The sequence below is a fragment of the Hibiscus syriacus genome, unplaced genomic scaffold, assembly GCF_006381635.1.
Source record: "Hibiscus syriacus cultivar Baekdansim isolate YM2019G1 unplaced genomic scaffold, ASM638163v2 tig00111402_pilon, whole genome shotgun sequence".
Classification (NCBI taxonomy): domain Eukaryota; kingdom Viridiplantae; phylum Streptophyta; class Magnoliopsida; order Malvales; family Malvaceae; genus Hibiscus; species Hibiscus syriacus.
This window is the reverse complement of record NW_024063082.1, coordinates 5,872,404-5,898,083: the sequence shown is the minus strand read 5'-3', so window position 1 is coordinate 5,898,083 and position 25,680 is coordinate 5,872,404. Positions and strand designations below refer to the sequence as shown.

The following is a 25,680-nucleotide window of genomic DNA, read 5'->3' as shown; positions in this document are numbered from 1 at the left end:
ACTTTTTAGGCGTTTGCATTTAAGTCCCCAAGTTTTAAAACTTACAACACAGTCATCAATTACATTTTAAACCCAAATTCCAAAATACTTCAATTACATTCTAAACCTCAAATTCTAAAATATTTCAATTACATGCTCAACCCCAAATTCATAATTCATTCTCAAAATATTCCATAATAAACTAAACTTGAAGCAATAACCCTAAACCCTCAAAACATAACCCTAAATGCTAAATTTCTCCACCAATTAACCCAACATAATCAACAACATTTAGTTCATTTTGGGTCCATAACAATAAGTGATTATGTTGGGTTTAGGATTTAAAAGTTAGATCTAACCAATTATAAGTGAACAATACTCAATTTGATTCGAAAAATTATTTTTCGACTTGAATTGATTCAAAAAATTTGATACAAATTGACTTTGAGTTGTAATTCATAAACTCAACTTAAAAATTTCAAGTTAAAATCGAGTTGTAAAATACAACTTGAATATCTCAAAATTTTTAGTAATTAGTGGATTAATTTTTAAGTTTGAGTCAAGTCCCTTGACTCTGTATGATAAATGTATATCACATATGGAAAAAATATGAAGAAATATATGTATTGTATATGGTTAAAAACTATTTAAATTAGAATAAAAATATTATAGTATTATAAATATTTATAATTAAATTTAAACTGAGACTCGAAAATTCAATTCAATTCGACTTGATTTAAATTTTATAAAATCAAATCGAAAAAATTTCGAGTTAACTATTTTATAAACTGAACTGAATTAGAATCAAATAATATTATAATATGATAAATATTTATAATAAAATTTAAACAGAAACTCGAAAATTCAATTCAATTCGACTTGATTTAAATTTTATAAACTCAAATCGAAAAATGTTTGAGTCAACTATTTTATAAACTGAATTGAGTATTTAGGTCTAATATAACTCTAAATCCTAAACCCAACATAATCACTTATTATTCACTTATAGTTGGTTAAATTTTTTCGAAATGGTTATGTTTTGAGGGTTTAGGTTTGTTAATTCAAGTTTAGTTTGTTATGACATATTTTTAGAATGGATTATGAATTTGGGGTTGGCATGTAATTAAAGTATTTAGGAATTTGAGGTTTAGAATGTAATTGAAACATTTTGGATTTTTGGGTTTAGAATGTAATTGATGATTGTGTTGTAAGTTTTAAAAGTTAGGGGAACTAAATCCGAGCGCCTAAAAATTTCAGTGACCATTTATACAATTTACCCTAATGGTAGTGAAACAACCATTACGTCGAGGATCATATTGCAAACAAACTAAATGTTTGGTGACTATATTGCAAGTTTTAAAAGTTGAGGGACCTAAATGAAAGTATTTGTAAATTTTAGTGACCATTTATTTACTTTACCCTAAATTTTTTCAGAATCACTTATTCATATTTAAAGAGTATTTTCTCTGATGTAATGAAGTATTCTTTATAATAATAATAATTTTTTTTTATCTATTTTCAAGAACGTTATTTTCTCTTTCTTTTTAGGTATTAGATATTTTTTCTCCTACAAAAATACTCTTAAAATAATAGTTAATTTAAAAAGATTTTACTTTTATACGTAATTATATGAGTATAATTTTTTTTATTTTTTAATAGTTTCAATTTTTTAATATTTATTATTAAATAATATAATACATAAAAATATATCAAATTTTATTTTATTTTGATTATTTATTATGTATATATTCGATTCAAGTTTTATTTTTGAACTGTATTTTATTATGTTTATTTTTAAGATTAACTTCCATAAAAGGTTCTCTATAATATTTTTATTAATTTTCAATAATTTGAATTGATATTTTGTTTATTATTTTTTATATAAATTTTTCATAATATATATATATATATATTAGAAATAATAGACAAAAATTATATTTTTAATGAACTTTCATGTAAATATTTCTTTTTAATTTTGAGAATTCAACTTGATAATAAGAAAATATATTATAAGGACAATTTGATAAAATATGCGTTATTCCAATCTTATATTCATCAAACCAAACATTGTAATCTTACATTCATGTTCAATAAATTAAACAATGTAATACAACATTCACAATAAATATGTTAAGTAATGTTACATTCTAATAAATTTTATTACCAACAATATTCTTACATTTTATGAACCAATCTATTGCTAACTGAAATTTAACGAGAGCAATTCAGGTCGGTTTGTTTGTATATTGGAGCTCCATTACGGTTCCTATTGAATTGGGCTCTGTTTGCATTTGGTATCAAGTTTTGAATTGCTTTGTAGTTGTACAATGGCACATTAATATTTAGTTTCTAAGGTGTTTAATATTTGATTTTAAGGTTGGATTGATACTTATAATTTTTTTTATATCTAAATTAGTGCCTAAGTCTAAATAATAGAGTATTATTGTAATTACTCAAGTAAATGACACTAACAAAATTAATTTCAGAAATAAAATATTGAATCCAATTATGTTAAATTTAACACCTCTAAGCATTTGTTCAGCACATGATCATCAACCTGCTTTTTATGGAATTGTTCAAGACGCGAACCAATGCTTTAAGGTGGTGTTATTTCAGAAGCAATGAGATGAAGAACAGTTTGAAACCATCTTTATCAAAGAACAAGAACAACGCTCGAGGCATCCTTTATTCACATGCATGTCATAATTTCCTCACCCCTTTGATATCCATTATGTTACGGTCTGGAGGCATAATATGAATTGGAACTAAAACAGAAGCTAATAATCCGAGTTTTGTACAATCACTTCTTTTTTATTAAATGGAGAAATATTAAATTCTCAAGATAAATGTCGAGATTTGAACCCACACAAGGTGGAATAACATGAACATCATTGACCACTTGATCAGTTAATATATCTTTTGTACAATCAATTACTTCCCTAGAAGGGGGTGGGGGCATGGTTTTCAGAACCGGACCGGTTAACGAACCGGCCATGCTACCGATTCATTGGTTCAACCGGTCGAATCGGTCCGACCGCTCGGAAGAACCGGACGACGTCATAATTATTTAAAAAATTAAATAAAAATACAAAAAATATTTAATAAAAAATAATTTTTTATATCACAAGTCATATTCAAAGCAAGTTATAACATATATAAGTTAAAAACCATAAAATCAAGTAAAACAAAATGATTCAAATTAACTACAACATAATATTTAAGGTAAAACATATTAAATAATAAATATAATTATATAACTATAATTAAAAAATAAATTTAAGGCTAAAAAAATCATAACAAAATAATATTGTTTGGTTTATTTTTTTTAAAAACAATCACACATGGCTAAGAAACATATAAGAGCATCCCAAAAGTCTAAAGAGAAAAAAATATGAAAACAAAATAATCTCACATGGCTAAGAAACATAGAAGAGCATCCCAACTAACTTCTATAAATAATAGAGATAATTTGGCATTCATAATCATGGAGCCTTTTGATGAGCATTGAGTAAACTATTCTTTCACTTCAATCAAGCTCGAATTTTAGGCTTCAATCGAGCTTCTAATTTTTTTTTGAGTTTAAGCCTTTTCGAGTTCAAGTTTCAATATTATATTTCGAGTTCGAGTTGAACTTGATAATTTTTAGCTCGTGAGTTTGAGTCGAGTTGAGCTTACTTTTAAAGTTTTCAAGTTCGAGTCGAGCTCAGCAATACTCGAGTTCGACTTGGCTCGTTTAACAAACGACGTAATTTGGTTTAATTTTTTTAAAAATAATAATAAAATTGGCGGTTTTCCCGGTTTTCAGCCGGTCCGGTTTGAACTGTTCAACGGTTCTGGCCGGTTCACTAATAACGGTTCAACCGGTGTAGATTGAACCGAACTAGACAACGATTCCCGATTAAATCTGCCGGTCCGGTCTGATTTTCAAAACACTGGGTGGGGGAAATAAAACAAAAGCAAGTAAATAGAGTTCTCTTCCATGTTCTAATTTCCCTTAATAAAAGCTAATTTCAAAAAATCTTACTCGTATAAGATTTTATACTACCCTGAACCCAACAAATTAGTTAAAAATCGGAAGCAGTAAACAGAGACCAAAATAACACAAGCAGACAATCTCATTTTCTCTTTAACTTTCTTTGAGGACTTGCCTTTGACGCCGAGATATCTCTCTATATCCTCTGCCGCATCATCATCATTTCCGCCCTTCCTCCTTTTTGTGCCTCCAAGTTCTTTAAGTTTATGCAGAGATGTTCAGATTTTAACAATTGGAGGAAAAAATGTCATCCAAGTTAACAAAAATGCTTTAAAATTTCAAACATCAAAATCGAAATATGATCAGAAGAAGAAATACAAACAAATGGCAGGATGAAATAAAATAAGCATGCAACACTATCAAATATGGAGTGTAATATAAGCGCAAGCCCAAAATTACGTAGCTATTACTTCCACAACCCAGAAGGTTAGACCAGTATAAACCAGAAGTCAAACAGAAACGTAAAAATGGTGCTTTCAACCCTGGATATATTCAAATCAAACGACATGAAAATATAGACAAAGCTGTTAAGGAACTTGGATTACCATCTGTGATAGTCTTTTGGCTTCAGTCACACTTTCTAACATTTGCAAGACTACCTCTTCTTGAGCAGGATACTTGGGTAACTTTTTGCCTGGAATACAGAAAACTAAAAAAGGTTACTCCGCTGGACAAGTTACTCATCTACTAAAAATCCTAGCAACAAGTTCAGCAAATGTGGCATTCGGCATACCAATAAGGTTTTTGTTGTGGAATTCAGGTTAATTTCTACCAATAATAACAAATTCACCTTGAAAACTATTATCTAGGTGACTAGTGTGAAAATAATTGTACTAAAAATCACCCCAAGGTAGATCACAGGAAAGAGTGGAGGAGTCACAATGGTCCCTCTTAAAACCCACTCTCCTTAAACAGAACTACCAAGACAAGTAATTTTAATAGGACAATAATTAACAACAACTATACCCGACAATAGATATTAAATAGATATAAAAGAGCACCAAAATTTAATGAAGTTATGCCAAAATTATGCCTACGTCCTCGAACACTACTAAAATAATATTTTACTAATAGAGAAAATATTACAAAGAGAGAGAAAGAGTACAAATAGCCTTTAATATAGAAGAAGACTTATATTTGTGGGATACTAAACCAAGGAGGAGGAGGGCTCTATTTATAACAAAATAATTTCCCCTTCTCCTTATACAACACCAATGTGGGATTCAAAATTTGCCAAAAAACCAACAAATCTTCACCTTGGCAAATTCCACACACTTCTCTCAAAAATCCAATCTTCAGTAGTGTCTGCAAATTCATCTTTCAATTTGTAACAATATTGACCAAGTCTAAACAATGTTTAAACTTGACTGCTGTTACCACTTTTGTCAACATATCAACAGGATTCTCAGTGGTCCGAATCTTCTGGATTATGACTCCATCTTCTTCTAGAATCTCTCGTACAAAGTGATATCGAACATCGATGTGCTTCGTCCTTGCATGGTAAACCTGGTTCTTTGCTAAATGAATAGCACTCTGACTGTCACAGTGCACTTTGATGTGCTTCTGTTCCATTCCCAACTCACCAAGCAACCCTTAAAGCCAAATTGCCTCATTCACAGCCTCTGTAACTGCCATATACTCTGCCTCTGTAGTAGTCAAAGCTAGGGATGGCAATGGGTCGGGTCGGGTGGGCCACCCGACCCGACCCGAGAAGAAAGGGTTCTCCACCCGTGACCCGACCCGACCCGACAAAATTAATGTTTCACCCGACCCGACCCGACCAGAATATATGACTTAGAAACCCGACCCGACCCGACCCGAAATAATAATAAAAAAAATTAATTCAATGAAAACAGTGACTTAATTGAAAAAAATTATATATGGAGGGATATTATTGTAATTATTCCTAAATATATAAGATAAAATTATATATATTTTTCGGGTCGGGTCGGATTTTTTTACCCTAAACCCGACCCGACCCGAATCGAACAGTGCATTTAAAAAAAACCCGACCCGACCCGAACCCGGATTTTTTTTAAAAAAATCCGACCCGATCGGGTCGGGTCGGGTCGGAACCCGTCAGATTCGGATTGAGTTGCCATCCCTAGTCAAAGCCATTATTGACTGTAAGGTAAACTTCCAACTGACTGGTGCTTTTGCAATGTAAACACATAACCAGTAGTTGATCGACACTTGTCCAAATCACCTGCATAGTCTGAATCACAATACCCAACTACACACTGACCATCTTGTTTGTCTAGCTGAAAGACCAAATCAACATCTACGGTGTTCAGAATATACCACAGAATCCATTTCACAGCTTGCTAATGCTCCTTTTAAGGATCATGCATATACATGCTCACAACCCCAACTGCCTGTGAAATATCAGGTCTCGTACACACCATTGCATACATCAAGCTACCAACAACACTTGCATACGGAACCTTTGACATGTATTCCCGTTCTGCATCATCCTTAGGTGACATGGATACACCGAGCTTGAAACGAGGAGCAAGAGGTGTACTAACTGGTTTTGACTTTTCATTCATGCCAAAACGTTTTAGTACCTTCCTCAGATATTCTTTCTGAGACAAATAAAGCCTCCCCAATTTCTTATCCCTTGATATCTCCATGCCTAGAATCTTCTTCGCTTCACCAAGATCCTTCATCTCAAACTCCCTGTTCAATTGAGTCTTTAGTTTTGCAATTTCTGTCTGACTCTTGGAAGCTATTAGCATATCATCAACATAAAGAAGAAGATATATATAGGATCTGTCTTGTTGCTTGCGTAAATACACACAATGATCATATTTGCTTCTTGTGTACTTCTGCCCTATCATAAACTTGTCAAATCGCTTGTACCACTACCTTGGAGATTGATTCAATCCGTACAACGATTTTTCTAATTTGCACACCATCTCTTTCTTTTTAGAAACTTTGAATCCATCTGGCTGAGTCATGTAGATTTCCTCATCCAAGTCTCTATGTAAAAATGCAGTTTTTACATCTATCTGAACTAGTTCCAAATCCAACTGTGCTACCAAAGCCAATAAAATTCTGATGGAGGAATGTTTTACAACTGGAGAAAATACTTCATTATAATCAACTCCATCCACTTGAGCGTAGCCTTTAGCCATCAATCTTGCTTTGTAGTGGATGTCATTCTTGTCAGGAAATCCATCTTTCTTTGCATATACCCACTTGCACCCAATTTCTTTCTTTCTCTTTGGAAGACTAGCTAACTTCCACGTCTGATTCTTTTGAAGGGATTGTATTTCTTCATTCATGGCGATCCTCCATTTTTTATGTTCTGAATTTTAGACTGCTTCATTAAAAGTGGCAGGAACGTCATCAATTGCAATTGGTGATGCAAAAGAGACCATATCAACTTAACGAGTAGGTTGTCTAATGGTCCTCTTTCCTTTTCTGAGTACAATTGATTCATGTTGCTGTGGAGGTTCTTGGGTCTGAACCTCTTCTTCATCTGACTCTTCTTCTACCATAGGAGAGTCAACATCAGTTTCTTTACTGGCTGAGACAATTCTGCTTCCTTCAAACTCCACCTGTTTGGGAGTTCCATCTGTCTGCTCCAATTTTTCTGAAGTCACCTTTCTCAACATGATAGATTCATCAAAGGTAATATCCCTGCTGAAGATTATTTTCTTTGTTTCTGGACACCAAAGACGATAGTCTTTCACACCAGAGGTGATCCCCATAAAGATCACATTCTTTGCTCTTGGATCCAGCTTTGACTCCTTAACATGGTAGTATGCAGTGGAACCAAACACATGTAAGGAATCATAATCTGTAGCAGGTTCTCCAAACCATTTCTCTAATGGTGTTTTACCACCAATAGCAGTCGATGGTAAGCGGTTGACAAGGTGACAAGCATAGACCAAAGCCTCAGTCCAAAATTCTTTGCTAACCCAGCATTAGATAACATAACTGAACCTTCTCCACTAATGTCCGGTTCATACGCTCTGCCACCCCATTCTGTTGTGGTGTATATCTGACAGTGAAGTGTCTGACAATACCTTCTTCTTCACAGACTTTCAGAAATAGATCATTTTTGTACTCTCCACCATTGTCTGTATGGAGATATTTGATTTTTCTGCCTGTTTGAGTCTCCACCATTTTTTTCCATTTAAGGAAAAATCCTAGCACCTCATCATTTGTCTTCATTGTATACACCCAAACTCTCCGGGAAAAATCATCAACAAAGGTGACATAATAGTGTGTTCCTCATAATTAAGTTGTCTTGGAAGGCCCCCATACATCTGAATGAACATAATCCAAAATACCTTTAGTATCATGGATTGCTGTTCCAAATTTCACCCTCGTCTTCTTCTCTTTGATACAATGCTTACAAAAAGCTAATTTGCAAGCCTGAGCACCCTTCAATAATCTTTGATCTATTAACAATTTCAAGGATTTTTCACCAACATGCCCCAAGCGCATATGCTATAACATGGTTGCTTCTGATTCCTGTTCATCAGTAGAAGCTGCCACTGTTGTTGTCCCAATAATTGTACTACCCAGAAAGTAATACACACTGTTTCTTTTCCGGATTCCCTTTCATTATCACCAGTGCACCAGAGATAATCCTCATAATCCCATCTTTTGCCCTCATTTCTAAACCTTTTAACTCTAAGGTTCCCACATAGATGAGATTTCTCATTAAATCTGGTACATAATGGATACCTTTTAAGGTTCTAATTGATCTATCCTGGTTTCTCAAGTGAATTGAATCAATCCAAAGTGTGTCAAGAAGGGAATTATTTGTTGTATAGATAATTCCACCTTTTAGTTCTTTAAAATCAAAGAACCATTCTCTATTGGGGGTCATATGGTGGCCACAAGCTGAATCTAACAGCCATGAACTAGAACAGCTGGTTGATGGCGTAGTAGCGAATGCGAAATCTGAATCTGCATCATCATACTCGATCACATTTGATTCTAAGACAGTCTTTCCCCTTTCAGGTTTACTTTTATTCTTTAACCTGAGACATTATTTCTTCCAGTGCCTTTTTTCTCGACAAAAAGCACATCCATCTTTCCTGAATCTGGAATTTGACTTCGATCTCCCTCTCCTTCCTTTATTCTGACTCTTCGAACGACATCTAACAACAAGAGCTTCTTCTTCGACACTTGTATTTTCTTGTTTGTCTTTCTTTCTAAATTCATAACTATACAAGGCAACAGTTACTTCACTGAGAGACACATCAACCTTCCCATGAAATAGAGTAGTGTGATCATTCATAGTGACACCTGGTACATAGTTGAAGCGGAAAAATCTCTTTTTCATGTAGAGCTTGTTCTGACCGCTTTTCTTCAAAAATTTCTCCTCCAGTGTCTTCCACAATTTACTTGCAGAAGTTTCTTTAGAAAATGCATACTTCTGCTCTCTAGAAAGACACGATCGAATAGTATCACATGTCAATCTATTAGTCATCTTCTATTCTTTCTCCTCAACATCATCTGGTTTCTCTCTTTCAATACCAATGTCTAGACCCTGTTGAAATAGGGTATCTAGAACCTCACTTTGCCACATGCCGAAATGACCGGTGCCATCAAAAATTTCCACTGCAAATCTAACATTTGTCACAATATTTATTGTCAAAATTGAAGATGAAGAAGTTGTTGACGACGATGTGGATGTTTCTGTTTCGTCTGTTATTTCTACTACAAATTCTATTTAATAGTTGTCAATGCGGAATGTCAATTAGCCCAAGAAATTTTTTTTCTGATGTGGAAGATCAGCCTAAGCCGCAACCACAGAGCATATTAAAATAAACAAGAGCTCTGATGCCAATTGTTATGGAATTCGGGTTAATTTCCACCAATAATAACAAATTCACCTTGAAAACTATTATCTAGGTGACTAGTGTAAAAACGATTGTACTAAAAATCACCCCAAGATAGATTCTCAGGAAAAAGTGGAGGGGTCACAATGGTCCCTCTTAAAACTCACTCTCCTTAGACAAAACTACCAAGACAAGTAATTTTAATAGGACAATAATTAACAACTATACCCGACAATATATATTAAATAGATATAAAAGAGAACACCAAAATTTAACGAGGGTAGGCCAAAATTATGCCTACGTCCTCGAACACTACTAAAATAATATTTCACTAATAGAGGAAATATTAAAAAGAGAGAGAAAGAGTACAAATAGCCTTTAATATAGAAGAATGCTTATATTTGTGGGATATTAAACTAAAGAGGATGAGGGCTCTATTTATAACAAAAGAATTTCCCCTCCTTCTTATACAACACCAATGTAGGATTCAAAATTTGTCAAAAAACGAACAGTTTTCTATCTACAGATACCATTCCAGCTCATACTGATTCACTAGTAAGATAGCAACACCAGATCTTCCAGCACGAGCTGTTCTACCCACTCGATACATGTAATCCTGCACAAAAATAAAAATTAACCCCCCAAAAAATAGCAAAGAATTCCACAAAATTGTTATGTGCTCTATTCTTTTAAGAACTCGGGTCATTTTTAGAATAACAGAATGCATTGTTTTCCAAGATCTGGCATATGCAAAGTCTAACATTAGAGTTGTTTGGGATATCATAATTAATAAGCATATCCACAGATGGAATGTCAAGTCCTCTACTAGCCACATTAGTGCAGACAAGAACATTACACTCCCCATACTTGAACTTATTCAAGGCTCCTAGCCTCTTTGACTGTAAACATAATATGTCAGCACAGTGCAATATTAATATCTAACAAAAAAATAAAGAACATTTTTTTTGGGGGGAGTTGATAGGTGTGTTGCACTCCACAATTGTAAAGAAGCATAAATCAAAATATCACCAAAAGAAAAAGATACCTGAGTCATTTGACCACTAATGGGAATAGCCCTTATATTAAGATTACAAAGAATAAAAGACAAAAGGCGAGTTGCATCACATGTTCGAGTGAAAATCATAGATGTACATCCTGAAATCTCAGTCAAAATATAAACAATATAGCAATCCTGCAACCACAGCAAAATAAAATGTATAAATAAAGGCATTCAGATATCTGGAACAAGAAAATGAAGAACGTGATGATATTTCATGTAGCAAGATAGCATGATCAGATTAATGTCTAGTTCCATCTAAGAAAAATCATTTTTTGACACATAACATGTAGCATGAACACCCATACATACTAGCACTATTAGAGACTTTAGCCTTTGAAGTCCAACAAAGATTCCCACATAATACATGATGATATTTCATGCTTTATCCAATTACAGAACTAAAAGGATCAGCATGACCATATTACTGTCTAGTTCTATCTAAGAAAAATCGTTTTTTGACCACATAGCATGTAGCATGAACACCCATACATACTTTTTTTTATAAAAGTAGGAGGCCTCGTTAAAAACCTCCCTCATAGTTGGCTCTTGAAAAGAGGCAACTAGCGGAAGGAGGAAAAGAGTACATCAATTTATTAATAAGTCAAATAATACATAAGAGTTAACCATTACACCTTAAACAACAATAAATAACGAAACCCATTTTCAACATCTTTAAAAAAACCAAAACATTCAGTCAATCCCCTCCTTAGCTAATTTATCTGCCTCCCAATTACAGGCCCTAGGAATCAATCTAACAATAATCTCCCTAGCAGAAACTAGGAATATTAGAGACTTACTTTAGCCTTTGAAGTCCAACAAAGATTCCCAGGCCTCACTCATATGATGACCTATGTTTGCTCAAATGGTCTGGGTGTTAATATTAGTATTTAACATGCCAATTTCCCAGAAATGAAGCCAGCTATCAAGTAACCAGAAAGGTAAAGTGTGTGAAATTTAATTGTTGAGACTCTCGTACTAAGATGTAAAAGTTTCAAGGTAATCAAAATTGGATCACACAAATCATCAAATCATCGATCCTTCTGCTGCCTTCACTGCAGGATAAGTAGTCTAGAAGGTTCCTGAAATTTTTCTTGCACACCAACCTGGGGTCACAAGGTGTGCTAGACCTACGATACATACACTATTATTGAGCTAACTAAGTTATTCTATACCATTTTCATATTACTTTAACAAACTTAAGTGCATCTACTATTACTATGGACCAAAAAGTTTCCTCAATCTCTTTCAGTGACTAGAATTTCAGCATATAACCAACACGAAAATCATCATAAGTCTGATTATCTATATGATATTCATCTTTGAAACTAAATTTAATGCTAAGAAGATTACACACCTTGTGCTTTGCAGGTACAAAGCAATACTGCTGCTTCAATGTGTCAACATTCGTGGCTGCTTCAATCTGTATAAGAAAATAACAAACTGGAAGTCTTTAAAACATTAAACTTAGAGAGAGATTGCAGAATTTTTTTTGTTTAAATAACATGACTAACCATCACAGGATTTCTCAGACATGCCCTTTGCAGCTTGTTCACCTGTAAAATCAACATTGAAGTCAAACTTCCACCACATAGTAACGCCAACCATAATACAAATACCAGGTCAAATTGAGAAAACTATGTAATAAACAAAAATCAGGACAAAGAGTACAATTCCCCGATGCCAGATTGGCCACAAAAGGCAACAAGAAGGGAGAAAGAACAAAAACATCCATATCAAATATCAAAGGGTATAATAAATCAGATAATTTCAAGTCCTACTAAGAAATCTTATGCATACAAGTACAACAGCAATAACGTGCGCCAATGCACAACTTCTTTCTTTTTACAAAGATAGTCAACAATGACCAAGATTAAAGTAAGTCTTTACAAGGTTCAGTTGTACAGATCTTAAACTCTTTCTTATAATCGTTTTAATCCATATCTGATGTGAGACAAATTAAAGTATATGAACATATTGCTTATTGAATGCATAAAATATTTTGTATCCCACACATACCCTTTTAGTCATGGTTGCAGAAAACAAATATGTATGCTTATCATGAGGAATAACATTCAAATAGTATATGGACATGTTTCTTATTGAACAGGTAAAATATGTGTTTCCCCCACAGACCTTTTTGGACATGGTTGCAGAAAACAAATATGTGCGCTTATCCCATGGTATAACATTCAAAATATCATCAAGTGCTTTCACAAAATCCTCATTCAGCAATCTATCTGCCTCATCTAAGACCTGTCAAATACATGCACATATTATTTCAACAACATATACATATCAGTCAACAATAAATGCATGTTACAAGATAGGTATTTTATTACTCATTTACTCCAATTATATTGCAGCATCTTAATATAGAAGCATTGAATCTGGTTTAAATTGCCACGTAAGACTAATACATTGGCATTCATATCATGAAAGTGAAATTCCCCAAAGTAAAATTTGGCTGCTGAATAATACAACTACTATTTAACAGAATTAGCAAGACGCGTAACAAAAAAGTTATTCCGGTTAAAATAAAAATAATAATAATAAAAAAACACAAAGGGATGCTTCTATTAGTTGCGCTATTTCTTTCTGTTACTCCTAGATTGTTGTTTCGTGTTGGATTTTTGGTTTATTTTTTAACTTAGCTTCATATTTGAGTGATTCACTTCTCCTCTGTTGGTAACTTTGTTGAGTTAGTATCTGTTGTTGTGTTGTGTTGGGGAAGTTGCTGCTGTTGAAATCGTTACCTTCTAAGTGTTCGAGCTTTTGCTTGATCGGAGTTATCAGGTGCATGCTTGGGATTATTCTTGAAATGGGTTTGCCAATAGTTTTTGATTTCGTTATCAGTTCTTACTGATACACACGATACTACAAAGAAAGGCGAGATTCAGAAATGGAAAAAGTTCAAACGACGGATCATAGCTCAGGGAAGGGAGGCGAGATAGCAACACTGTTTGTTCATAACTTACCACCTAGATATCATTGGAGTGGGTTGAGATAACTATTTGGGAGGCATGGAGATGTGATTAGTTCTTATATAGCAAGGAAGAATGATAGAACAGGAAAACGCTTTGGTTTTGTTAGATTTTCCAATAGAGTTGACACAGATAGAGCAATCCAAAGATTAAATGGATTCTGGATATTTGGATATCGCTTAGCAGTTAAAGAAGCTCGGTATAAAGCCAATAATCAAAATTGGAAAATGAACATTCCATCAACCTTTAATGTTATAACCAGAGCAGAACAAGGAATAAGCGTGAGTGGAGAAAGCTGGGAGGAGAAAGCAAGAAAGAAGAGTAGGTTAATTCAGGGGGATATAGACGAGGAAGTTGTTTGAAAGCTCCAGAAGTGTCTGGTAGGAACGATGGCGACGGTTTGCTCTTCGAGTCAAGTGGATGACGGATTACGAGCAGGAGGTCTAGGAGAAATTAAGGCCAAGTTTCTGGGAGGGAGAGATTTCTTAATACAAATAGATGATGAAGAGTTATACAGAATCTTGAAGGAGCAGAATTGGTCGTATTTAAATGATGTTTTTCAGGAAGTTCAACCTTGGTCAGAATCATACAGAGCATCGGAAAGAGTAACATGGATTAAACTGGTTGGTATGCCGCTATACTGCTGGAACCATAGCACTTTTAAGAGGATAGCAGAGCAATGGGGAGAATGCTTAGCGATGGGAGAAAACGCTCTTCAAGAAATGGGTTGCGATGAGATGTCTATCCTTATAGCAACTAGTAGGAAAGATTTAATTGATGAAGTGGTAGACTTGGAAGCAGGTAGAGATATATTTAGAATTAGAGTAGTGGAACATTCCACAAGCAGAAGTGTCTCTTTGTTTCGAAAGCGAGAAGAACAAGAAGATGCGGTTGCAGTAGATTCTGAATCATCGGCAGGAAGAAGCGTGGACTCATCACAGGAGAAGAATTCCGATAGGTGTTTTGAGGATGATGACAGTCAATTATGGTGTATGGGGAACATATATAGAGGTGGCTATGTGTCGGGTGAGGACGAGGAGAAAAGAAACATAGGGGAGAAAGCTATTATGGGTATGAGGATTAATAATGACGGGCCGGGGAAGGTACAAAAGCAAATCGAGGAAGTGGTGGAACATGAAGAGAGAGAGGAAGAAGATGCCAGCAGGAAATTAATTAAGACTGCTCGTGTAAATAAAGAAATGAAGGATAATTTAACAGATTTGACTATATGGGAAAGTCGATTAGAGTCAAAGGCGGTGGAGGATGTGGTTAATATAGGCTTCACAAACAATTGTGATATCAAAAGTTTCGAGGGAGAGGAAGTACAACAGGACGGGGTTGTGGCAGTCCGGGTGGATGGAAAGCTCATATCGGGGATAGAAAGAGAGGATATGGATCATAGACTTTCTCTGTCAACACAACTGTGGGAGGATAATCTCACGCACGTTTTCAGACAGAATCGTAGAGCTAAGGAGAGGAAAAACAAAAAATATAGTTCTCTTCAAAGAATTCAAGAGAAATACTCAAATAACCAAAGGAAGAGTAGAAATTGCCGAAGTAAGAAAAATCAGAAGAAGGTGCAAAGCGAGGAAGAATTGACGGAACTTGAAGGCATATCACTATCTAATTCTGACTTACAAGCAAGATGGCAGAGACAAAAGAAGGAAGCGAAAGAAACTTTACAGATCGGTAGAGAATTGGGTATAGAGTTTAAAGGCTCAGAAGAGGTTTTGGTTCGGGAAATTATAGCAGCGGAAGAATTAGAAGGCGAGTCTCAATCTCTATCTATTGAATTTTAGTTGTAATAAGATGAGGTAGTTCGAGATGGGGATCTTATCCTGGAACACTAGTGGTATGGACTCAAATGTTAAAATTTCTGAACTAAGGAGCAAGTTAGTGGTAGAAAGGGGAAACAATTTGCTTCGGTTGTATTTTTTATATCAATTTAATTTCCATCTGTAGTTTACTTAGGTTTAGAGACTTCAGTGGGAGAGTGCTGCTAGTTTTGTCTTGTTGGAGTTTCATATTGTTGGTTAGATTCGAGGATTGAAGGCTTAGAGAAATTAGTTTGCAGGGGTTAGAGTTTGGTTGTTTTCTAAGTTTTCTCTATCCATTCATGGGACATTGAGTAGAAGATCCTGTTTGCTTTAGGGGAATCAATGTATGGTTTTTCAGTCAAAGCTTTGATAAGCTGAGATGCAGTGGATTTGATCAATAACAGCTCTTTGAGAGTTTGTCTGGCTTGAAATATTTGGATGTTCCAAGGGTGAAATCATATTTATCTTGTAGCGTTTGTTGGAAAGTTTTTGTATTGGTCAACAAGTTTGGATCGATAAAGTGTAAGCTTGTCTTAGGATTGAGAAGTTGTTGAACTGGTTGGTTATTTCTGTTTTTGTCTCACAAGGATTTGAAGACTGAGTTTGTGTGTGAGTGAGTATTAAAAGAATTACTTTCAAAGAAGTATTGAAATTAATTCTTTCAAATCAATTTGGATGTAGCCGCTTCTGCTTCTAGATCATTGAGTGTGGCTGGTTGTTGTTTGTGTATGGTTATGGTTGTTCTGAAATTCGATTGTCTGGTGTTGTTTCTGAGTTGTTTCGGTCAGTTCCTTTGTGTTGTTTATGAGTTTTTGTGGTTGGTTGTTTTTTGATTGGGTAGTGAGGAACTTTGTTTTGTGATCTGTTCGTGGCAATGGTGTGTATGTATCGAAAAGCCCTTTTCATAGATTGGTGATGCTGGTAGTCGAGAGCTGGTTTAATCAGGTGCTGCTATATTAAAGCTGGATGTTATGTTGGTCGCGGTAGAAAACTTCTTTGGTGTTTCGTCACTATCTTTTAGTTTTTATGTTAAGCATTTACATGGACGCTCAATGTTGGGAGCAGCCAGCCGTTTTAGATGGTTGTTGTTGTGGTGATTCTGTTATTCGTTGTTCTTTTTTTCGAGTGAGTAGTTGGTCTATGTGTGAGGTTTGGAGTGTTTTGTTCCGAACCGTGAGTACTCTTTTCTCCACCTAGTTTAGGGAGGTTTTTGACGAGGCTTACGATTTAGGCTAAAAATTTCTCTATAATAAAAACTTCTTGCTGATCAAAAAAAATATATATATGACTCAGTCATTTTATACCTCAGATCCTCTTTTAAACTAAAATATGACCAACAATTTCAAATCCCAAGGGAAGTTAAAAAATAAAAAACATACAGTAGAAGAAATTCTTACCAAATATTTTAGCATGCGGAGAGAAAAACCTTTAGTATTAGTTAGGTGATCCATGAGGCGTCCGGGAGTTCCAACCTACGGGGTTAAGATTAAATTTCAATCATTAAAAAAAAGATTCGGACATCTTTGTTCTGTCAATTGTCTGTGTTTATCCAAAAATTGATAATTGCTTAAAACAACAGCAATAATGACAATTTTTTCTTAGGGTTTTTAACATTTAAGGAAGGTTACTACCATTGAAATATCTTATAAATGCTAAATGAAGTTTCCAAGACAAATGGTAAATAAGCTCACAGGCACATACATAGCACTCACCCTAATTGTTTGCAAGTAAATCATAAAAAATACTAGATATCCGTGCTAACCTAGATGATATCGGTATCGTAAAAAGGAGATTCATTCATGTAGTGCAGTGAACCTATAAATCAAGAATATAGAAAATGACTATTATAGCATAGATCAAGCTGGAGTATACTGAATACCAGTTGGCATAATCTTTGTCACTACATCTTAGAAAATAAACAACTTAGAGAAGGCATCAGCAACTTAAAAAACCAATATAATTGCAATCATTTTTAAATTTATCTAACTATTATCTGCATCTTTATAATTGCTCAAGTCTTAAACCACAGGTCATCTTAACTTATATCCCTTAACACTCAAATTTACTTAAATTTTCTAGAAAATATGCAATGGAGAGAACGACAAATGAACTTACAATAAAGTGTGGCCGCTTCCCAAGGGCAATTTGTTGTTGCATTAGTTCCACCCCTCCAACAAGCTATCAAAATTAAGAATCGAAATCCAAATAAAATCTTTTACCATAAGAAAAAAGTAAGCAACCACAATGTTCAAAATCAGTAAACAACATCATACTTTATTCGTGTATAGAATATAAAAACCAGTAAAAAATTGAAATCTTAATCTTAACTTGCTAACAATCGGGTATATTTTGACAGGAAGCTTACCACAGCACATCTTAGGCTAATCCCAGATCCTAAAGCTTCAAATTGTTCAGCAATTTGAATCGCAAGCTCCCTGCAATAACAAATTATAATTAAACCAAACAAAATGCAACATGAATGACAATGCAATTAACTTGTTTGATATCAGACCTTGTCGGGTAAAGAACCAAAGAAAAAAATATAGGTGCAGATTTATATTCTTGCTTCGAATGGCATTCCAAAAGCGCGCGCAGTATTGGAAGAGCAAACGTCCCTGTTTTACCCGAAGCCGTTTGTGCAAGCCCAATCAAATCCTTCCCTACAATACGAAAATCCACGCATTATAAAAACAAAAGAATGTAATCAAACAAAGTTTTTCAAGAAAGAAAAGGCGGCAGAACCTTTGAGAGAGTGGGAAATAGCTTCTACTTGGATTTTGGTGGGGTTTTCCAACCTAAACTGTCGCAGGCTTCCACTAACTCGTCGCTTAAACCTAAATCTTTAAACGACTTTATTTCTTCCTTCTCTTCATCAGCCATCTTTGTTTCAATGCAGTGGTTCAAATAGCGGTGGTGTAGCGGTGTCGCGGGCGGCTTTTTCCGCTTAACCAATAGTTTTTTTTAAAAAAAAAAAAAATCTTCTCAACAATGTAACAGAGAGTCAGAGAGAAGGAGACTGTTAAAGGAAACTTGGCGGAGGCTGGGATGTGTGACGTCAAACAGACTACGTGAGTCGTTGTAAGACCGGAACTTTTATTTGGTATTTATAGTTTTATAAGAAATTAGTATTATTTTATGCTCTGTTTTGAAAATCGGATCGGATCGGTCGGTTTAATCGGGAATCGTTGTTTAGTCTGGTTCAATCTAAATCGGTTGAACCGTTATTAGTGAACCGGTCAGAACCGCTGAACCGTTCGAACCGGATCGGCTGAAAACCGGAAAAAACCGAGATTTTTATATTTTTTTAAAAAAAATTAAACCAAACAACGTCGTTTGTTAAACGAGCCAAGTCGAACTTGAGTATTGCTGAGCACGACTCGAACTTGAAAACTTTAAAAGTAAGCTCAACTCAACTCAAACTCACAAGCTAAAAACTATCAAGTTCAACTCAAACTCGAAATATAATATTGAAACTTGAACTCAAAAGGCTTAAACTCAAAAAAAAAAAATTATAAGCTCGATTGAAGCTTAAAATTCGAGCTTGATTGAAGTGAAAGAATAGTTCACTCAATGCTCACCAAAAGGCTCCATGATTTTGAATGTCAAATTACCTCTATTATTTATAGAAGTTAGTTGTGATGCGCTTCTATGTTTCTTAGCAATATGAGGTTGTTTTGTTCTCATATTTTTACTCTTTAGACTTTTGGGATACTCTTCTATGTTTCTTAACCATGTGGGATTGTTTTAAAAAAAATTAAACCAAACAATATCATTTTGTTATGATTTTTTTAATCCTAAATTTATTTTTTAATTATAGTTATATAATTATATTTATTATTTAAATATTTTACCTTAAATATTATGTTGTAGTTAATTTGAATCATTTTGTTTCAATTGATTTTATGGTTTTTAACTTATATATGTTATGACTTGCTTTGAATATGACTTGTGATATAAAAAATTATTTTTTATTAAATATTTTTTTGTATTTTTATTTAATTTTTTAAATAATTATGAGGTCGTCAGATTCTTCCGACCGGTCAGACCGGTTCGACCGGTTAAACCAATGAATTGGTAGCATGACCGGTTCGCTAACCGGTCCGATTCTGAAAACCATGATTTTATGGGTGGCGAGCGTATAAAAATAAACTATTTATTTAAAGATAAAATAAATAATTTATTTGTCCATTTTAGGCTTTTTTTTAATAATTTCAAGAGTATAAGATAGTATTTCTTAAAATATTTTCAATTAATTATTATTTTAATTTTAACTTTGGATAAACTACATATCAACTATATCAACTATATATATTTTGTTTTGGTTACCCAATTAGTTTTTTTCAAAATTATTACTAAATTTACGTTTTTGTTCTATTTTTAATCACCAACTATAAAAAAATAAACATATATGTTGATATAACAACTTTTAATTTTTTCAATGGTGATATGACATTATTTTTTGGAGACACGTCAGTATAACCGTTAATTTTTTAACAACAGATGACCAAAACGAAACAAAAATATTAGCTTAGTTATAATTTTTAAAAAAAATAATTGGGTAAATAAAACAAAACTGTAAGAATAGTTAAGTGACTAAATACATAGTTTACCCTCTAATTTTTTATAAGTAAGATAAACTACTTAAGATTTTATTATTAATATTAGTATGATGTAAGTACAAGATAATATATCTTCAAAAATAATTTTTAACCTTTTGACATTTAACGCTCATACCTCTGATATTTTTTATGTTCGAATTCGGGACCTTAAGGAATAACAATAATTCTTTTTATGACAATGATTATTTATTTTTAAAAAGGTAAAATTTCTGGACAGTATACTTCTATTTTGATTTCAATAAGCCTACAAATACTCTCTCAAGTTGAACGGGTGTCTTCCTTCCAACATCCTTATGTTCTCCGACTTTCAAAAGGAGTAAGGACCCAAATGAATTACATAATTTAACACCTTCACCACCAATGCTCAATGAAACACATTCAAAGGCACCTGATACCAAATGTGTGAATGTGTGTATGCACTTGCCTACAAGTGCAAATGTATATGTGGCTGGGTCAGATAATGGTCATGCATTGAAAGAGTAGCATCACCGAGACCAACACAAGATTTTTTGTCATAAAGGTTAAGTTTATAAAATTTTATGAAAGCGAAAATTAACTATTGATAAAAAATATAAAAAATATATCTAAAATACACGAGAATTTAAAATTTTCAAGGGGTCGACTACCTCACTAGCCCCTTCGATCCATCCCGACTCACGTGCTCCCTCCACATTCCTGAACTGGTTCGAAATCCCACCTTAAATAAAAGGTTAAGGTACTTAAATTAATTAGTTGATAAAATGGCTAGCATAAATTTAAATTTCAATCTTGAAAACTTATTGTTCCTTTATGAATAATATCCTTTCAACCAACTAAAATCAACATCAAGAATTAGAAATTCATCAAACAATGAAAGCATGAAGAAGCTTCACATCAAAATCTCATAACATTGAATAATTGAAATTTTATTAGTACGTTCAAGTTGGATAAATTAGGTCATTAGGTTTTTGGTTGCCCAAATCCATGATAGATCTAAACTCATCTTCTCCAATACACCACCAACATCTTACTTGCTATTCCTGTTGTAAGATCCTACTTCAGCCCAAAACTACCTACTTTCACCAGTAGTCACGACAAGAACATTGGCCATCGCTAAAATGGTGGAACCGGTTGGGATCCCTCAATACAATTTTTCGCCTTTTTATTCCGTTGACAAACTTGTAAACAGAATGGCAATCACCACAAACACGAAGGTTCCGGAAAACTTTAATAGTTGAACCACTTGGAATATTTGTTAATCCAAATGCAAGGGCAAGTTTTTCACTATGGTTCCAAAGATTATGCTCCCTTTGCTCCTCATCTGTATCTTGCAATGCATAGCTAGTGTCAGGAACATAACCTGCTTCTTTAATCAACTTTTTAAGCTCTCCTAACTTTGCATAAATTTCATTGGTCTGAGGATGCGTTTGGTCTCCCATTCTAAACCAAACCACCTCATTCTTCAACTTCACCCAACTGAACGCAGGTTTCTTCTTTATGTTATATGACCCCATTTGTCTCCTTACATCCTCCACGGCACCCCATTTTCCAGTAGTTGCACAAACATTAGAATATAGAACATAAGCTGAGTCATCTGACGGGTCCAATTTAATAAGATGTTCTGCAGCTTTCCTCCCAAGTTCCAAGTTGCCATGGGTTTTACATGAAGCCAACAAGGTCCGGCACACAAGGGCATCTGGCGGGACGGGCATTTCACTGATAAAGGTTTTAGCCTCAATAAGCCTTCCTGATCACGAAGATCAATTATACGTACACAATGCTCTATAGCTGGCTGAACATTAAATTCTTTGCTCATTGCAACATAATATGTCAGACCCTCATCCACTAGCCCCTCATGACTGCAAGCAGAAAGAAGAGAGACAAAGGTCACATGGTCAGGCTTCACCCCCATTTCTAGCATTTCATTGAAAGTTTCTCTCGCCTTCTGGAAATAGCCATGTCTGGCAAAAGCTGATATTAGTATGTTCCATGATAATCGTGATCTATTTAGTGGTTGGGGAAGCATTCTTAACACGTCATCCATTTCCCCACATTTTCCATACATGTCCATTGCAGCATTCATAACAAAAGGATCCAGTCAAATCCAAGCTTGACTGCTAAACAGTGGAGTTGTTGCCCCTCCTCCAAAGCAGCCAGCTTAGCTACAGCAGCAAGACCTTCAGAGAAGCTGAATTGATCTAAATCTATACCAGCATTTCTCATCTTTGCAATACATTTTAAGACCTCTTCCTCGAGACCATGATGAGCATTTGCAGCAATAATTGCATTCCATGAGATTGTGTTCTTATCAAGCAATCTGTCAAAGATACATTCACTTGATAGGAGATCACCACACTTGGCATACATTGTGATAAGGGAATTTTGCACATATCTATTTGATTCAAATCCAGTTGAGACAATATATGCATGAATGGGCATTCCATGTTTCAATAAATCATCAGGGTCAAACAAGCACCCAAAACATTTGACATTGTAATGTAGTCTGCTTTTATACCTTCTTCCCTCATTAACTGAAATGCTTTTACTGCTTCACCTGGTTCTTCATTCTCGGCATGGCCACCAATGTGAGCATTCCAAGTTACTTGATTTCGCTTGGCATCATCTGGCAAACCTTTTTTGCTTCAACCATCATACCAGACTTCGCATACATTGTGATAGATGCATATCCAACTACCAAGCTTCCATGAAGACCTGTAAGTCACATAGTTTGAGCAAGCTGCCAATGTACTCATAAAAGTCGCATATTTAATTGCTTTTTTCATTTGAAGCAATTCAGTCAATAATTTTATGGCATCCAGTCTCCTCCCATCTCTAACATAGCATGTCATCATGGAATTCCAAAATTAAATCCCTCTCCGGCATTTCCTTGAAGACAAATTCTGCATCATCCGAACTTCCAGCCTCAGAATACATACCTAAAAGCGAATTGCATATACAAACATTTGAATCTGGTCCCAACCTAAAACTAGACTGTGGATTCCTTTTCCCCATTTTAAATTATGTACAGAACAGCAGACCGAAAGCAAAGTTCCAAGAGTAGTAGAATTTATTTTCTTATGAACATGACGCATCAAATGAAAAAAACTCATTGATTCTTTAAAAAGTCCATTCTGAACATGTGCAGAAATTATTGAGTTCCAGGAGATTATGTCGCGTTCGACAATGAGACTGTTAAACATAACAGGCCTCTTTTAACTCCCTAAACTAGCAAGCATATTTATAAGAGAGTTAGCAACAGATACTTTAGTTTCAAAACCAGTTTTACAACATCACCAAGATCTTTAAGACCCAAATCCCAATAATTTGTCTCAAGAAACGAACAAGCGGTTATCACGGTAGCAAATGTGTTCTCAGTACAACTGATCTCCTCTTTCCTCATTTCCCTATATAAACGCAAAACATTCTCAAAATCCCCATTATCTAAATACCCAACATCAATGCCAAGAAACTACATTCCTCTCAGGCATCTCCTCTAAGATCCTCTGCGCATCAAAAACTCTCCTGTAAGCTCCATAAAAATGCAATAACACGTTCCCACAAAGACATCATACAACAAACCAACTTTGACAGCACGTCCTATCGCAAGCAGTTATCAAGCTCGAAACATGAAACTCAGAAGGCATAACACTAGAATTCTGCATTTCACGAAACAAACACCACATCCCAAATAACCAACGCGAACTAGACCGACATCATAGTGTTCCAAGAAGCAGCATTTCTAACAGGCAAATGATCGAAAAGGTAACGAGCGCAATCAACAAGGTCAAACTTCGTGCACATGCTAATCAAGTATTTGTCAGAACAGGCTTAAAGGACTAAGCCTTTGATGCAAAGTGCATGTAAGGCTTTGCCTGTGGTTTCGTGGGTGATTTGAGAAACCCTTATGATAGAAGCAGAGATTTCGGGGTTAGGGTGGTCTGAGGGAAATGGTGTTAGTGCCCGGATTCTTCTTCTTCTTCTTCTGGGCATCGAATTGAGGAAATGGAATGAAGTTTGTTCTAGGTTTCGGGAAGAAAGGTTGTAAAAAGCAGCGGGGAGTAATGGGGTTTGGATTTGAGAAGGTTTCTGCAGAAAATAGCCAGTTCTGGCTACTGGTATTGTTAAGGAACGAAACCGATAAACAAAGTCAATTCACGGGATTGGACTTGGAGGCTAAAGGCTTTTGAACTACAATATTTATTATGGCTTAATTCACAATTTCACTATAAAGTATACACTATCTCCCTTTGCGTCTTTTATTTCATATAGATTAGGAATAAAAATAATTTAAATTAATTATATTCATCACTTATATTTCTGTTTTGTTTAATATATTTTATTAATTTCAGAAAATAATCTATGATTACTTTTATTTTGTTTAATGCATGATTCATCACTTATTTTATATTTTGTTCAATTATTTTACTGATTTCAAAAATAATATATAATTATATTTTTTTTATTTAATTAATATATTAGTCTTTTGTTTTTATTTAATTAAGATTTAATCATCAAAGGTTAATTATAACAGATTAGGTGACTTGGTATTTTGGTATAATCACACATTTGATCCTATTATTTATATTGTTTCAATTTATGATGTGTGTCATCATACGGTTTGGAGGACTAAATTTATTTTAATTTAGTACATTTATTTTACCAATCAGAAGGTGACATGCGTATCCAATCATTGAGCCAATACTAGCGTTTGGTCTAAAATACAATATGATGTATATTTTGTATCTTAATGTATAAACACTTAATTTTAATTCATAATATTATATATATTAACTTAAGAAATACTTTTATATTAACCTATTAAATATATTTTATTATTAACTTAATAAAATATTTTATTTTGATTTTAATTTAAAAATATCATTACTTAATTATAATAAATATATTTTATAATTTTAATTTCAAAATATACATTTTATCTTAATTTACCAAATATATTATATCATTCTTTAAATATTAAATATACTTTATTGTCATCTTAACTTCAAATATTTAACATAAAAATATATATTTTTAAATAAAATAAAATATATTTTTTAAATAAAAATAAAAATAAAATATTTTTTAAATTATGTTAATAAAATATCTTTAATAAGTTAAATAAAAATTTTTTAAAATTAATATATATAAAATATTATGAATCTAATTTAAGTATTTATATACTTATATACAAAATATATACATCATATTATCTATTTAGACCAAGCATTGGTCTTGGCTCAATGGTGAGTACATATTTGATTTTAAAGTTACCCTATTCAAACCCATTGTCTCTAATTTGATTTGCTTTCTTTTCTTTCATTAGTGAAAAATTTTAGTTCTCCAGGGCATAATTAGATTGGAGGATTTTTTTGTTTAATTACAAAAGTACGATTAAATTGAGAGAATAT

At 33.9% G+C, this 25,680-nt stretch overlaps 2 pseudogenes; both read right to left on the bottom strand.

Annotated features, from left to right (window-relative positions):
* Positions 1-3,978: 3,978 nt before the first annotated feature.
* LOC120162229 lies at positions 3,979-18,599 on the bottom strand (annotated as a pseudogene).
* Positions 18,600-21,312: 2,713 nt separating this feature from the next.
* On the bottom strand, positions 21,313-24,094 carry LOC120162032 (annotated as a pseudogene).
* Between the last annotated feature and the right edge of the window lie 1,586 nt (positions 24,095-25,680).